Genomic DNA, 13797 nt, shown 5'->3' with positions numbered 1-13797 from the left:
ATGAAGCTCACGCCTCTGGTGGTACGGGTAGTCTTACTCAGATTCCTAATTAAAGCAAGCGTATTGTGCCTGTTGGCAATTTTTCCTTAGGAGTTTTGATTTACTTTTTAATGAAACCAAATCTAGTCTGGGTAATGAGGTGTTTTCGTTTAATGTCAATATTGTGTACATTATTGTGCGTACCACACAGGTAAAACTTCCACAGGATGTGCTTCTCCTTTTAATTAAACCAGGAGGCCCCATTTCCCTGATTGTAAATTGGATAGGTGGGTCCTGTTTTCAGGGCTGTGTACCCCTGGGCTGGCCCTGGTGACCGGCTGGGCCGTGTGTTCCAGGCCTTATGTCTTTTCCCATCTTGCTCTCCTATGTGCTGTGCACTTGAAGGAGAAAGACCTGGTGATCTGCTGCCATAAAGACGACAGCCTAGAAAGCCCTGTGGGGCGGTTCTGCTCTGTCACATGGGGTTGCTGTGAGTCGGAATCAACTTGATGGCACCTAACAGCAACATCCGCTTGAACAATTCACAGTGAAAAAGAAATAGTGAGAAGGTTGGGTTTGTCACAGAGTCAGATTGAAGAGAAAGGTCAGGCAGAGATTTCAGTCGCATCACTTCTGAACGAGGTACGGAGAGGTGTGTTTAATGAGTAAGTTTCTTTCAGTTTTTTGAAAATTTGCTTTAGCACTGTTGCTCAAAGTCAGCATACTAGGAACATTTTTATTAGAGTTTCTTTTACCTTTCTTCAGTCTCTTTAACAATTTCTGGATTCAGAATCATGGAAATGAGTGACTGAAATTTCTGAGTTTTCAGGCATTTAAAGATTATGTAAGGCATCTCATCTGCTGTAGAGATCGGGAAACAGGTCCCAGAAAGAGACAGAGATAAGGTGCAAAACTGGTGAGAGCTGGAAGCCAGGAAAAAAGCCAGCTCTCCCAAATCAAGTCTGGTGTGCTGTATCTATAGGACTGTTTTCCTCAGGTGACCTTCAGAGAATCCCAGAAAGGGACATTTTACTGGAGAATGAAGTATAAATAATGTGTAAACTAATAAGCAGGTGTATACTTTATGCCCCACTATATTGAGAAAGTGTTCGCAGAAAGCGTGTTGTCTGTTTTTCTTTTGCTTATTGAGGACATCCTGAGCATGGTCTGCTGTGCCGGGTAGAGGGAAGGTATAAGGGAGATACTGAGACACTGTACTAGCTCCTTGATGTTTTCCAGACTACAGACTGCTTGGCAAATAAACTTATGAAAGGGTTATTATGGAGAGTCAAAATTTGGCTCTGATGATTTCAACAAGGTCCAGCCGTATATAACTCTTTTAAAATGCAGGATGGTCTATTTAGGATGCCAGATATTGCAGTGGAGACTGGGGGGGCTACTATGAATTGTTTCTAGAAAGCCAAGAAAAAAAGAAAAGTATGGTGCAGGAAGCAACACTGATCAAAAAATTTGGTAAAAGAGAAGGAAAATCCAAAAAAGAATTAGCTCTTAAAACAGCCACAGTGACAAAACACATTATAATAAAGACTAATTTCAGAACCCTTAAAACAAGGTAGAAGACTTTTAGAAGTAAGTGATCGCAGTCAAAGTCTTCTGTGGACCTTATTATATGGGAGGAGATTGGAAATGCTGATAAACTTTAGACCTTAAATCAAGTGTAAGTGATAAATGGAAGATAGCTCTAGGTGGTGGGCAGAGAGTGTTTCACTGCACAATTCTTTCAACTTCTTTGTGTGTTTGAAGATTTTCATAATAAGATGTTGGGGAAAAAGTGCAGGTAGCCAAATAGGATAGAAAAAGATGGTATAACTTCCAAACTAGTAGATGTAGAAAAAATAAGGAGTATAAACAACCTGACCAGTACAACAGTTATTGTGCAGGGTAGATAATAGAAACAAAGCCAGAAAAAGCATTGTAAATAAAGTGCACAAAATAAGATAGTAGAAATACATCCAAGTATATTAGCCATCCTAGCCAATATAAGTAAATCAAACTCACCAGTTAATAGACAGGAGCTCTCATATTGAATAGATTTTATTTTATTTTTTAAGTACAAGGATCTCCTGTTCCCAAGAGAAATACTTAAAATCTAAGGACAAAGAAAAATAGAAATCACAGGCATGGGAAATGACCAGGTAATTACTAGTTAAATCAAAGCTGGAGAAGCTATATTTAATATTACAGAAAATAGACTTCAAGGCAAACAAAGCACAAGTAGGGATAAAGAAGATCATTATAAAGACAGAGGAATGATTCACCAGTACAGTATAATAATCACAAATTCGTATGCATCTAACAACATTGCCTTAAAATGCATAAAGGAGAAATAAATTACAGGACAATATCAGAGTTAGTGGAATATTTTCATGGACGAATTTAACATGCCTCAGAGAATGACTGATACAAGAAGAACATCAAAATAGAAGAAAGGAAATAATTAAGAGAAATTATTGAAGTAGACTGGAAGGAAACCATTTGACTGTGTGGATCATAACAAATTATGAATAACATTGCGAAGAATGGGAATTCCGGAACACTTAATTGTGCCCCTGAGAAACCTGCCCAGAGATCAAGAGGCAGTCATTCAAACAGGACAAGGGAATATTTCATGGTTTAAAGTCAGGAAAGGTATGTGTCAGAGTTGTATCCTCTCACCATACCTGTTCAGTCTGTATGCTGAGCAGATAATCCAAGAAGCTAGACTATATGAAGAAGAACGGGGCATCAGGATTGGAGGAAGACTCATTAACAACCTGCATTATACAGATGACACAACCGTGCTTGCTGAAAGGGAAGAGGGACTTGAAGCACTTACTAATGAAGATCAAAGACCACAGCCTTTAGTATGGATTACACCTCAGCATTAAAGAAAACAGAAATCCTCATAACTGGACCAATAAGCAACATCATGATGAATGGAGAAAAGATTGAGGTTGTCAAGGTTTGCATTTTATTTGGATCCACAGTCAGCACCTATGGAAGCGGCAGTACAAGAAATCAAGACGCATTGCATTCGGTAAATCTGCTCTTTAAAGTGTTGAAAAGCAAAGATGTCACCTTAAGGGTTAAGGTGCACCTGATCCAAGCCATGGTGTTTTCAGTCACCTCATATGCATGCGAAAGCTGGACAACGAATGAGGAAGACCGAAGAATTGACGCCTTTGAATTGTGGTATTGGCGAAGAATACTGAATATACCGTAGACTGCCGGAAGAATGAACAGATCTGTCTTAGAAGCAAGGATGGTGAGACTATGTGTCATACACTTTGGACATGTTATCAGGAGGAATCAGTCCCTGGAGAAAGACATCATGCTTGGTAGAGGGTCAGTGAAAAAGAGGAAGACTCTCAAGGAGATGGATTGACACAGTGTCTGCAACAATGGGCTCAAGCATAGCAACAATTGTGAGGATGGTGCAGAACTGGGCAGCGTTTCATTCTCTTGTGCATAGAGTTGCTATGAGTTGGAACCAACTCAGAGGTACCTAACAACAACTGTATGGCAGGTTCTGGGCACTGGAGTTATAACAGTGTAAAATACAGTCAAACATCCTGCCCTCAGGGAACTTCTGATCTAGTGCAGAGAGGGAGACAATAAGTAATAATAAACAGGTAAAACGCATTAATATATTAAACGATGATGAATGCTAACATGAAAATTAAAGCAGGAAACGTTTATAGGGGATGTGTATGTGTTCTAGCGAGTGGGGAGGAATTTGCCATTTTAGACTGGATGTCTAAGGAAAGCCTTATGGAGAAGGTAATATTTGAGTTTGTTGGGTTTAACATTAAAAAGAGTTTTAATGTAATTTACTATGCTATATTAAAGATGAGAGAATATACAGTTGTCTTAACTAGAGAGGAAGAATTTGACAAAATACAATAACCGTGATTAAAAAAGAAAAACAGATAAACCTCATGACACACCATAATCTCCTAAAGGGTATTGTTATGGACTGAATTGTGTCCCCAGAAACGTGTGTCAACTTGGCTAGGCCATGATCCCCAGTATAGTGTGGTTGCCCTCCATTCTTGAGCTGATGTAATTATCCTGTGTATTATGAAGCCTAACCTCTATGATCTTAACGAGGCAGAATTTGGGGCAGTTATGTTAATGAGGCAGGACTCAATCTACAGGATGAGGTTGTATGTTGAGTCAATCTCTTCTGAGATATAAAAGAGAAAAGCGAACAGAGAGAAGAGAGACTTCATACCACCAAGAAAGAAGCACCAGGAGCAGAGCTTGTCCTTTGGACTTAGGGTCCATACGCTGAGAAGCTCCTAGACTAGGGGAAGATTGATGACAAGGACCGTCCCGGAGAGCTGACAGACAGAAAGCCTTCCCCTGGAGCTGGCACCCTGAATTTGGATTCTAGCCTCCTAAAATGTGAGAGAATAAACTTCTGTCTGTTAAAGGCATCCACTTGGGGTATTTGTGTTATAGCAGCACATGATGACTAAAGCAGGTTTCTACAGCAAATGTTATAGTGAATGGTTTAACGTTAGAAACAGTCCCTTTAATGTCAGGAATCAGACATGGATGCTCGCTGTCAGAGCTTCTTGTTAAAACAATGCTGGATATCCTAACAAGTGCAATAATGTAAGAAAAAGGAATAAACAATATCAGGATTGGAAAGGGAAAACAAAGCTGTGATTAGTCGTGGGTGATGTGATTATTTACATCAATAATTCAGTCAATCTAAACTCTTAGAACTAATAAGAGCTTAAAGGTCTCTGAAGTATGTAACAAATAGTATTCTCATACATAATTAAGCAACAATTAGAAAATGCAGTTTGAATTAAAGAATACCTTTTTAGTAATAGCAACCAAAAGTATAATTAATCTTGGACTGAAGCTATCCAAAGATTTTCAAGATCTTACTAATAAAATGACAAAAGTTTGGTGAAGAACTTTAAAGGAGGTCTGAATAAATTGAGTGATTTGGTATGTTAACGGATAGGAAGGCTTGATATTATAAAAAGCAGTTCTGTCCAAATTTATAAATTCAGTTCAGTTCCAAACTAAATTCCACTTATCAAGTAATGAGAAAAAGTAGTCTTAAAACTAATATGAGATAATATAGGGGGCAGAAGGGACTATATATGAGAACTCTGTACTTTCTGCACTATTTTTTCCTGTAAACGTAAAACTGCTTTAAAAAACAGTCCGCTGAAAAAATCATCTGTGGAACCATCTGAAAATAAAATCATTTTCTAAAGAAAAAAATGTGAATCTCTCAATAAGGCTGTGAAAAATTAGTATGGACTAGTCAAGGTTCAAGAATACTCAAGACTAATTGAAGAAAATAGAGAAGTCACATAATTCAATACTACAATTTCTTATAAAATTGGTAACTGAAGCACCGTATTACTGGTGTAGGGTGATATAGGAGTCAAAAAGATGGATAAATCTACAGTTACGAAAATTCAAATATTTTATTGGGCAAAATACATCACCAAGTTAGAAGGAAGTTGTAGACTGGAAGAAGGAATTCTCATATTTGCAATGCATGCTACCAGAGAGCAAATTAATAATTAATGTTGACCTTAATATTTAATAATGTTTGATAAGATATTAAGAAGAAAAAAGATCTTCTGAGAAAAAGATAACCCGGAAATCAATACATACTTCAGAGAAGAGGAAATTCAGCTGGCTTATAAAGATGTGAAAAGATATTCAACCTAATGAATAATCTGGAAAATGCAGAATAAGCAAGGATATAGTATTTCATGTCCATCAGATGGACACAAACTGAAATATATAAAAACAAAGTACTTTACAGAAGAAACATTTTAGAATATGAACCTGTTATATTTTAAAATACACACAAAAAGAAACAGGTTATATGGTTTATTAGAACGTATTGACATATCTGTGGAGATAAGTGTCAAGAAAGTGGGCACTATAGGGAGGAAGAATGGTGTGGTTCTTCAGTTAAATCTGTGCTCTGTTTCTTTAAAAACGGAGAGGGTGTTATCACAGAGCAAATATGATAGCATTTTAACATGTATTTAAACTCGGTGGTAGATACATGAGTTGCGAGGTTTATACTTTATGTATATCTGAAATGTTTCACAATTAGCAATTCTTTAAGAAAAAAAAAAGTTGCAATAGTCTGGACTTAGGGTGGTAAGGAAACCCTGGTGGCGTAGTGGTTAAGTGCTACGGCTGCTAATCAAGAGGTTGGCAGTTTGAATCCGCCAGGAGCTCCTTGGAAACTCTACGGGGCAGTTCTATTCTGTCTTATAGGGTCACTATGAGTCGGAATCAACTCGATGGCAGTGGGTTTGGTTTTTTTTTTTTTGGTGACAGTGGTAAAAGCATGTATTCATTAAGGTTGGGTGTATAACACGTGGCAGAGGCAGAATTAATAGGAGTTGGAGTTCGGACAAAAGGTTTCCATTTTTTGGCCTGATCTGTTAGTCTCTCTGTTACAGGGGGAAAACAGTCCAGTGGTTGGGTGCAGGTAGACGGATAGCCAGCTGTGGGAACTTCTCTCTCACCCCCGATTACGGCGGCCCCTCATAGGGCTTGTGCATAGAAAGCATTCACCTGTTCCTCTGAAGTATTTTGCTGAGAAAAACAAAGCAACCCAGGCTGTGAATCTCTGTTGGGCAAGAATTGAGAGTGGACTTGGAATTTTTTTCCCTACAAGCTGAAGATATTTCTGTCGTCAACAAGCAAGGCTTTTGACACAGTAGGAGGTCTTAAGTCAGTTTTTCTCCTGGTATCTGTGTCAGACGCACCTCCTGTGTACTTTTGTCAGAGTAATTTATCTGTAGATGCTGTTTTCAGACTAACAGTGAAACAGGCATTACAGCTTTTGTTTTTCCTTCTTACCTTCTATTTGCTCACCTGCAGACAAATTAAAAGTAAAATACAATTAAAGATCACTTTCATCCCTTTCTGCACTGTTGTTTCTTTATGATTCTCTTCTGTCCTGTGTTCCTGGCAGCCCTGAGCTCACCTGTTCCACTTGGGAGGTTATGACCGCGTGATGGTGGTGCCTTCACTGTTTCCTCCTAGCAGTAGCCTCGTAAGCTTGGCACCTCCCCCTGCCCCTGGCTTGTTTCCAACCTCCAGAACTTTCAAACCAGGAACTTCTGAATTTCTTCCAGCCCTGAGCTGCCTCTGAGCTGCTGCGTGGTGCCCACGCTTACATTGGTTCGGGATCATTCAGGATCACAAAACTACTGTGTCTGAGTCAGACCCTGCTTCTCCCATGCCATCTTGATGCCTTCCAGTTGTTCTTGCCACCCTAGGTGTTTCTCTGCTCCCTCAGTGCTTCCATCTGCCTTTGTCATCACCGTTAATCATAACTTAACCAATACTCTCAATCACACAGACATTTTGAATTGTGGATCTTTGAGTCTGAATTCAGATCCAGGTGTGTCTGATTCTATAATGTGATCTTTCAACACTTTGTGTCAGTGGTTGTCAAGCCTTGGTGTGCATCCAGTCAGCCAGGGGGCTTGTTAAAACACAGACTTCTGGACTTTGCCCTCAGAGCCTCTTTTTCAGTGGGTCTGGGGTGGGCCAGTGAGCCCTGGTTGCTCAGTGGTTAAAACATTCATCTGCTAACCAAAAGATCTGCGGTTTGAACCCATCAGTCGCTCTGAGGGAGAAAGATGTGGCAGTGGGCTTCCGTAACAGTTGGAGTCAGCTGGAAGGCAGTGGGTGGGGGAGTAGGACCTGAGAATTTGCATTTCTAACATGTTCTTGGGTAGTGCTAATACAAAATTGAAATGTTATTGTTAATAATTTGATGTTTAAACAAAAAGGTTGGAGATAGTAAACCTGGGTGTTCCAGTGGCCTTTGGGTGCCACTACCATCCAAAGCTGGTGGCACCGTGCTGCCCCTCTCTACCTTCTCTTCCCTCCATTCCTCCACCTTGTGCTGGGTAGACACTTAACCTGCTTTGTTTGTTCCCATTGATACCCTCAGGAACGAGAGGCCATCCCTTAATTTTAGTTCATATATGAGCAATATACTCTACAAAGTAGGAGTCCTCCCATCTTGTCAGGTGATAAAACCAACATGGGAGGTAGTGACTAGCTCTTGGTCACACAGTTACTTGGTGACAGCTCTGGGACAGATGAGAGGCAGTTAACATATCCCCAAATCACAGCAGCCTCCGTGTATACTCGTATACTTATTGCCAGACCTGAACACATCTTTCAGCCTTCTCTTTTGGAATTAACTTATAGAGGCAGTTTAGGTTTTACACAAGAGAATGAGATTTTAATGAACATCCGGATTTGAATCCAGGCCCCCTCCTTCAATGGGTTTATGACTTCCCCTTGCCTGACATCGGGCTTCTGGGTGTTTCTAGAAAGTTGACTGCCATCACAGTAGTCCTTGTCATCATTTGATTGGGTATTGCTGTTGTTCTACTCCGTTCCTCATGTAAAGATTCTAAAGTACTAATAAACATGATATCGTTTGAGTAAAGGATATTTGGTTAGGAGCATAGTCCCCGGAGCCCACAGACAAGAGGTTTGACTTGCTGGCTGTGCCTGTGGGCAGGTTACTTAGGTTTCCCTGAGCTTCAGATTCCACTCACAAAATGGGATGTTTTTCTTTTTTCCCTAGGACTTTGGTTACAATTTACTTAATCTACTTACTCGTGGAAAATGCCCGAAGAATGATGAATAAGTGACAGTTATTGTTGATGGTAGAAACCTTCTTAACAACCTGGTTTGGACTGTTGATTTAGATAATCCCAAAAGTCAAAGTGCAGAATCCTAACAAATGATATCTACATCTCTGAAACGTTTTATTTTAACTTTAAACCTAGGCATTCATGTCCCAACCTTTTGATGCAGGGCGGAAGTTTTTTCTCTGGGTGTGGGTCCCCCGATTGGGGTTCTACACGATCTTTCTTGTAGGTACACATCTCTAGTGTGTCATCTATGAGTTTGAGCACAGAATTTTTATTTTTATTGATGCTTTTTGGCATTTTGCCATTTTCTCACCTCTATCTAATTTAATAGCTTTTCGTAAGTATTGACCTTTAGGAAGCATTCATTGGCTCCCTTTTGGTCATGTTTTAGTAGCTTATGGGATATGTCAGTATATTACTTAATCTGTGTATGTAACAAGGAGCCCTGGTGGCACAGTGGTTAAAGCGATTGACTGATAACTGAAAGGTCAGTGGTTCGAAACCACCAGTGGCTCCGAGGGAGAACTATGTGGCAGTCTGCTTCCATAGAGATTTACAGCCTTGGAAACCCTATGGGATCACTGTGAGTCAGAAGCGACTGGATGGCAGTGGCCGGGTGTATGTAACCAGCTACACAGATTGGCAAAGAAGTACACCTTGGTAGGAGTACTGTCTGGCCTGGAGCAGAAGCCTGGGGCTCATGAGAAGGGAGTCCATTGGCTATAAACTTCAAACTCCTGTGTGTTTTAGAGAGTAAGTCTGCTCATTGGTGAAGCGGAGGGCCTGTTATTACCACTGTGTTCAGAAAGGACGGCCCCTACAAGGCTGGCAGGAGAGTTCTGAAGAGGAGTGAGATCTAAATGTAGGAATTTTAGATGACTGGAACCCTGATGGCGTAGTGGTTAAGTGCTACAGCTGCTAACTAAAGGGTCAGCAGTTTGAATCCTCTAGGTGCTCCTTGGAAACTCTATGGGGCAGTTCTACTCTGTCCTATAGGGTCGCTATCCACTCGAAGGCATTGGGTTTGGGTTTTTTGGCCCTTTTAGGGAGGGAACATTGGAGGAGGAAAAGGGTGGGACTTTGCTTGGCCAGAACTTGCTTAATTAGGAGAAAATTTTCCAATCAGGTTTGACAACCTGACCCATTTTCTCCGAGAAGGTTGACAGATTTCACTTGTATGTGTGTCCCAGATGCTCAGGAGCCTTCCAAACCCGGGATTGGGAATCACAACAACAACTGAGCTGGAACAGCACTGCCACCTGGCAGGCAGCGATGACAGGCTGTCTGCGGGGGGGCCCCCTCTTTCTGCTGAGACCCTGCGCTTTGCGGATTAATTGGGGAGAGTGTGTCTGTCCCCCTCACACACACACACACTTCATGTAATACTTTAAAATAAGCTGCCACAAAATCTGTTTTTGAGACATTAGGGTAATACCCCTCGTGCAAGTTTCTGGGAATATTTTTCAGTACCCACTGAAGAATGGATGGGAGGCCGATGTGCGTGGGTTAGTTTTGCAGAGTTGAGTGCAGGGCAGCCTGTAGCAACACGGAACTTTCTTGACATAGATCTCCAGTGTATTCTAGCTCTGGCCGGCCACTGGACACTATCATATGTGGTACGCTTCCAGTAACGTTATTATTGCTTTGAGGGGGGTTGGTGTGAAGTCTTTTCTGGGTACTTTTGGTAACCTTAGCCAGGTCTCTTTTTGCTGATGGCATGAAAGCGACTGTTTAGAGGCCCACAGCTGCAGCACACACGTTGGTGCTTCTTCATTGTTATTTTAAATGTACTCATGAGGGAAAAGCTGAAATGGCTGTGTGTTCAGGTGGATCCACACTTGGTCTGGGAGGTCAGAGACTCTCTGCTACTTAGCAGCCACTCAACCTGTCTGTGACTCAGCTTCTTCTTTTGTGATACTGGTGCTTTCCAGCGCTCTCAATCACTCATTTTTGTCCAGGTTGCTTAATCATGATCATCTGAGTTGCTGTTGATTGGGTATTTTTCAGATCCCTCTTGCTAGCTGCCTTGGGGTCTCTTGATGAGACAATGTTCTGCTCGTGCTCAGGCCCAGATCCCTGAAATCCCTTTGTCTAAGGAAGTGTTTGCAGATTGATCATTATTCAAGTCTTAATGGACCCAGAACCTGGGCCTTCCCCTCTCCGTCTTTTTCACTGGAGTATGGTAAAGCAAATTAAGATAACATATCATGTCATATATGAATACTTCAGTATGTTTCTCTAACAGATAAAAGATTTTTTTTTAAAATAATAAATCACAACCACAAATTCATCCTACCAACAAACAAAATTAGCAATAATTCTTTAATGTCATCTAATACTCAACCTGGTTAATTTTCTTCCGTTGTCTCAAAAATGTCATTTTATACTTGGTTCACACCAGGATCCAAACAAAGTCTATGTATCGTATTTGATTGATATGTTCTTTTTAACAGCTTCATTGAGATTATAATTCACGCACCATGCAGTTCATTCACTTAAAGTGTACGATTCAGTGTTTTTATAGTAGATTTACAGGATTCTGCAACCATCACCACAATATAATTTTAGAACATTTTTGTACCTCTTGAAAGAAACCGTGTACCTGTTACTGGTCACTGCGGTTCTACGCACTCCCATCCCAGCCCTCTCAAGCACTAATTTACGTCTGTCTCTGTAGACTTGCCTGTTTTGGGCATTTCACATAAATACAGTCATACAACATGTGCTCTTTTGTGACTGGCTTCTTCTATGGAGCATGATGTTTTCAAGGTTCTCACATGTAGTAGTGTATATTAGCCCTTCATTCCTTGTTATGGCTGAGTTGTATGTCACTGTATGGATAAATCGCATTTCATCCATTCATCAGTTGATGGATGTTTGGGTTGTTTCTCCTTTTTTACTATTAATGAATAATGCTGCTATGAACATTCAGACGTGTTTTTGTAAGGAAATACGCTTTCATTTTTACTGGGTACGTACCTAGAAGTGGAGTTGATGTTTAACATTTTGAAGAACTACCAAACTGTTTTCCAGAGCATCTGTGTCATTTTACATTCCCACTTGCCATATATGAGGTTCCAATTTTTCCGTACCCTTACCAACGTTTGCTACTGTCTGTCTTTTTTATGGTAGACATCCTAGTAGGTGTGCAGTGGTATCTCGTTATGGTTTTGACTTGCATTTTCTTGATAGCTAATGATATTGAGCATTTTTTCATGTGCTTGTTGGCCAATTATATATCTTCTTTGAGGAAACATCTGTTCAGATCCTTTGTTCATTTTTGAAAATTAGATTATTTGTCTTTTTCTTATTGAGCTGTAGGGTTTTTTTTCATATATTTGAAACATAAATCCTTTGTCAGGTTGAGTTGTAAATATTATCTTCCATTCTGTGAATTGTTTTTTCACTCTCTTGATGAAGTCATTTCCATTAAAAAAGTTTTTAGTTTTGATGTAGTCCAATTTATCTCTTTTTTTTTCTTTTGCTATATGTATTTTTGTTGTCATATCTAAAAAGTCTTTCCCCAGCCTAAGGCAATGAAGATTTACTCTGTGTTTTCTCCTAAGAGTTTTATAATTTTAGCTCTACATTTAGGTTTGTGATCCATTTTTAGTTAATTTTTGTGTATGGTATGAAGTAGGGATTCAACTTTTGCCTATGGAAATCCAGTTGTCTAAGCATGATTTGATGAAGAGGCTATTATTGTTCCTTATTGAATGGTCTTGACACCTTTATAAAAAGTCAGCCTGGGCTCTCAATTCTATTCCGTTAATCTCTATGCCTATTCTGTGATCCCTGTTATACCGGTACCCAACTATCTTGATTACGGTAGCTTTGTAATAGATATGTTTTGTAAATCTTTTTAAATCTGCTACCATTTTCCCTTCTTCAACACCACTCCCAAAGCTATTTATTTATGAGGAACCTTGAGTTATTTTTGTAGAATTTCCTCTTGTTTGGATTGGGCTCATTGTACTCTCATGGTGGCATTTAATATGTTCTTCTATTCCTTCTTTTATAAATATTTAGATCTAGGGGCTTAATTAAATTCACATTCAATTAATTAATTATTATCATGAATACTTCCTAAATGGTGCTGTTTTACTTCCTGTTGTGTCAACCAGGAGGTGTAGGTTCTCTGGTTTTCCCACTCTTATTAATATAAAAATTGATCATTGAGTTTAGATGTTGTCAGACTAACCTACCCATTACAAAGTTTCCCATCAACTTGTCACTGACTAGTTTTGGGAGAGCAGGCGAGTCATGATTGGCTCTGACTTAGTAATTGTTGAAGCTGGGTGATGGGCACGTTATTCTGCTCTCTCTTCTTTAGTATAAAGTTCTAAAATCATCCTATTTTTTGCTAGTGGGAATTCCTTGATGATGACTCTAGTGTCATTTTGATAGCTTCTTCAATCTAAGACACATGAAGTCCTGGGAACATTTTATACCTTTCATGCCCCAGACCTAGAGTCAGCCATTTCTCTAAGGATGCCAGGTTACTTTTGGTGGGAAATGGTATTTGAAAACCACATAGCCAAGGCACCGAAGGTGCTCATTGCCAGCAGGTTGTCATTGCTTCCAGGCTGTCCGTTGGCTCTAACTAAAAAATAGATGTTTCTTTAGAAACACGAATCAGGAAAATGAATCAGGAGTTCAGGTCAGTATTTCTAATTCAGATGAAAGATTACAGGGTTTTTATTCAACTTTTTTTTTTTTTGCTTTATTTTTATCTATTTTATACTGAAAATCTTGGTTTGTAACAACTAATATAATTTATCATTTGCTTTATCCTTTTTATATTATAGCATTCCTATTTATGATGTAATATCCTAATTTTATATATGTGCATGTGTAGAGAGAGAGAGTGGGGGGGGCAGGTGGGTAGGGCATTAATTCTGAAATAATGATATCACGATTTTTACTAACAAGTCTGCTGTGGTTTATTCTCTAAGATGAATCCCACTAGGGATGTGTAGTCCAAAGACTTTTCAAAGTTACTTGAAATCCTTATTCTCCATGTGGTTACGCTGCTAGCTTGATATACTGTGAAGTTCATTTGTCTCAGTTTGCTTTTGGTGTTTAGAGGTTGCCTTTTTCCCCCTCCTTTGTGATTTCATCTGATTCCAAACTC

The 13797-nt window shown here is 39.7% G+C and overlaps 1 protein-coding gene across 2 annotated transcripts in view; it reads left to right on the top strand.

Moving 5' to 3' along the window:
* TLN2 (talin 2) overlaps nucleotides 1-13797 on the top strand; it is a 393238-nt gene that overhangs the window by 200924 nt on the left and 178517 nt on the right. The window lies entirely within an intron of this gene.

Source organism: Loxodonta africana, chromosome 13 (genome assembly GCF_030014295.1).
Source record: "Loxodonta africana isolate mLoxAfr1 chromosome 13, mLoxAfr1.hap2, whole genome shotgun sequence".
NCBI lineage: Eukaryota > Metazoa > Chordata > Mammalia > Proboscidea > Elephantidae > Loxodonta > Loxodonta africana.
The sequence above is the reverse complement of the archived record's forward strand: the minus strand, read 5'-3'. Positions and strand labels throughout refer to the sequence as shown.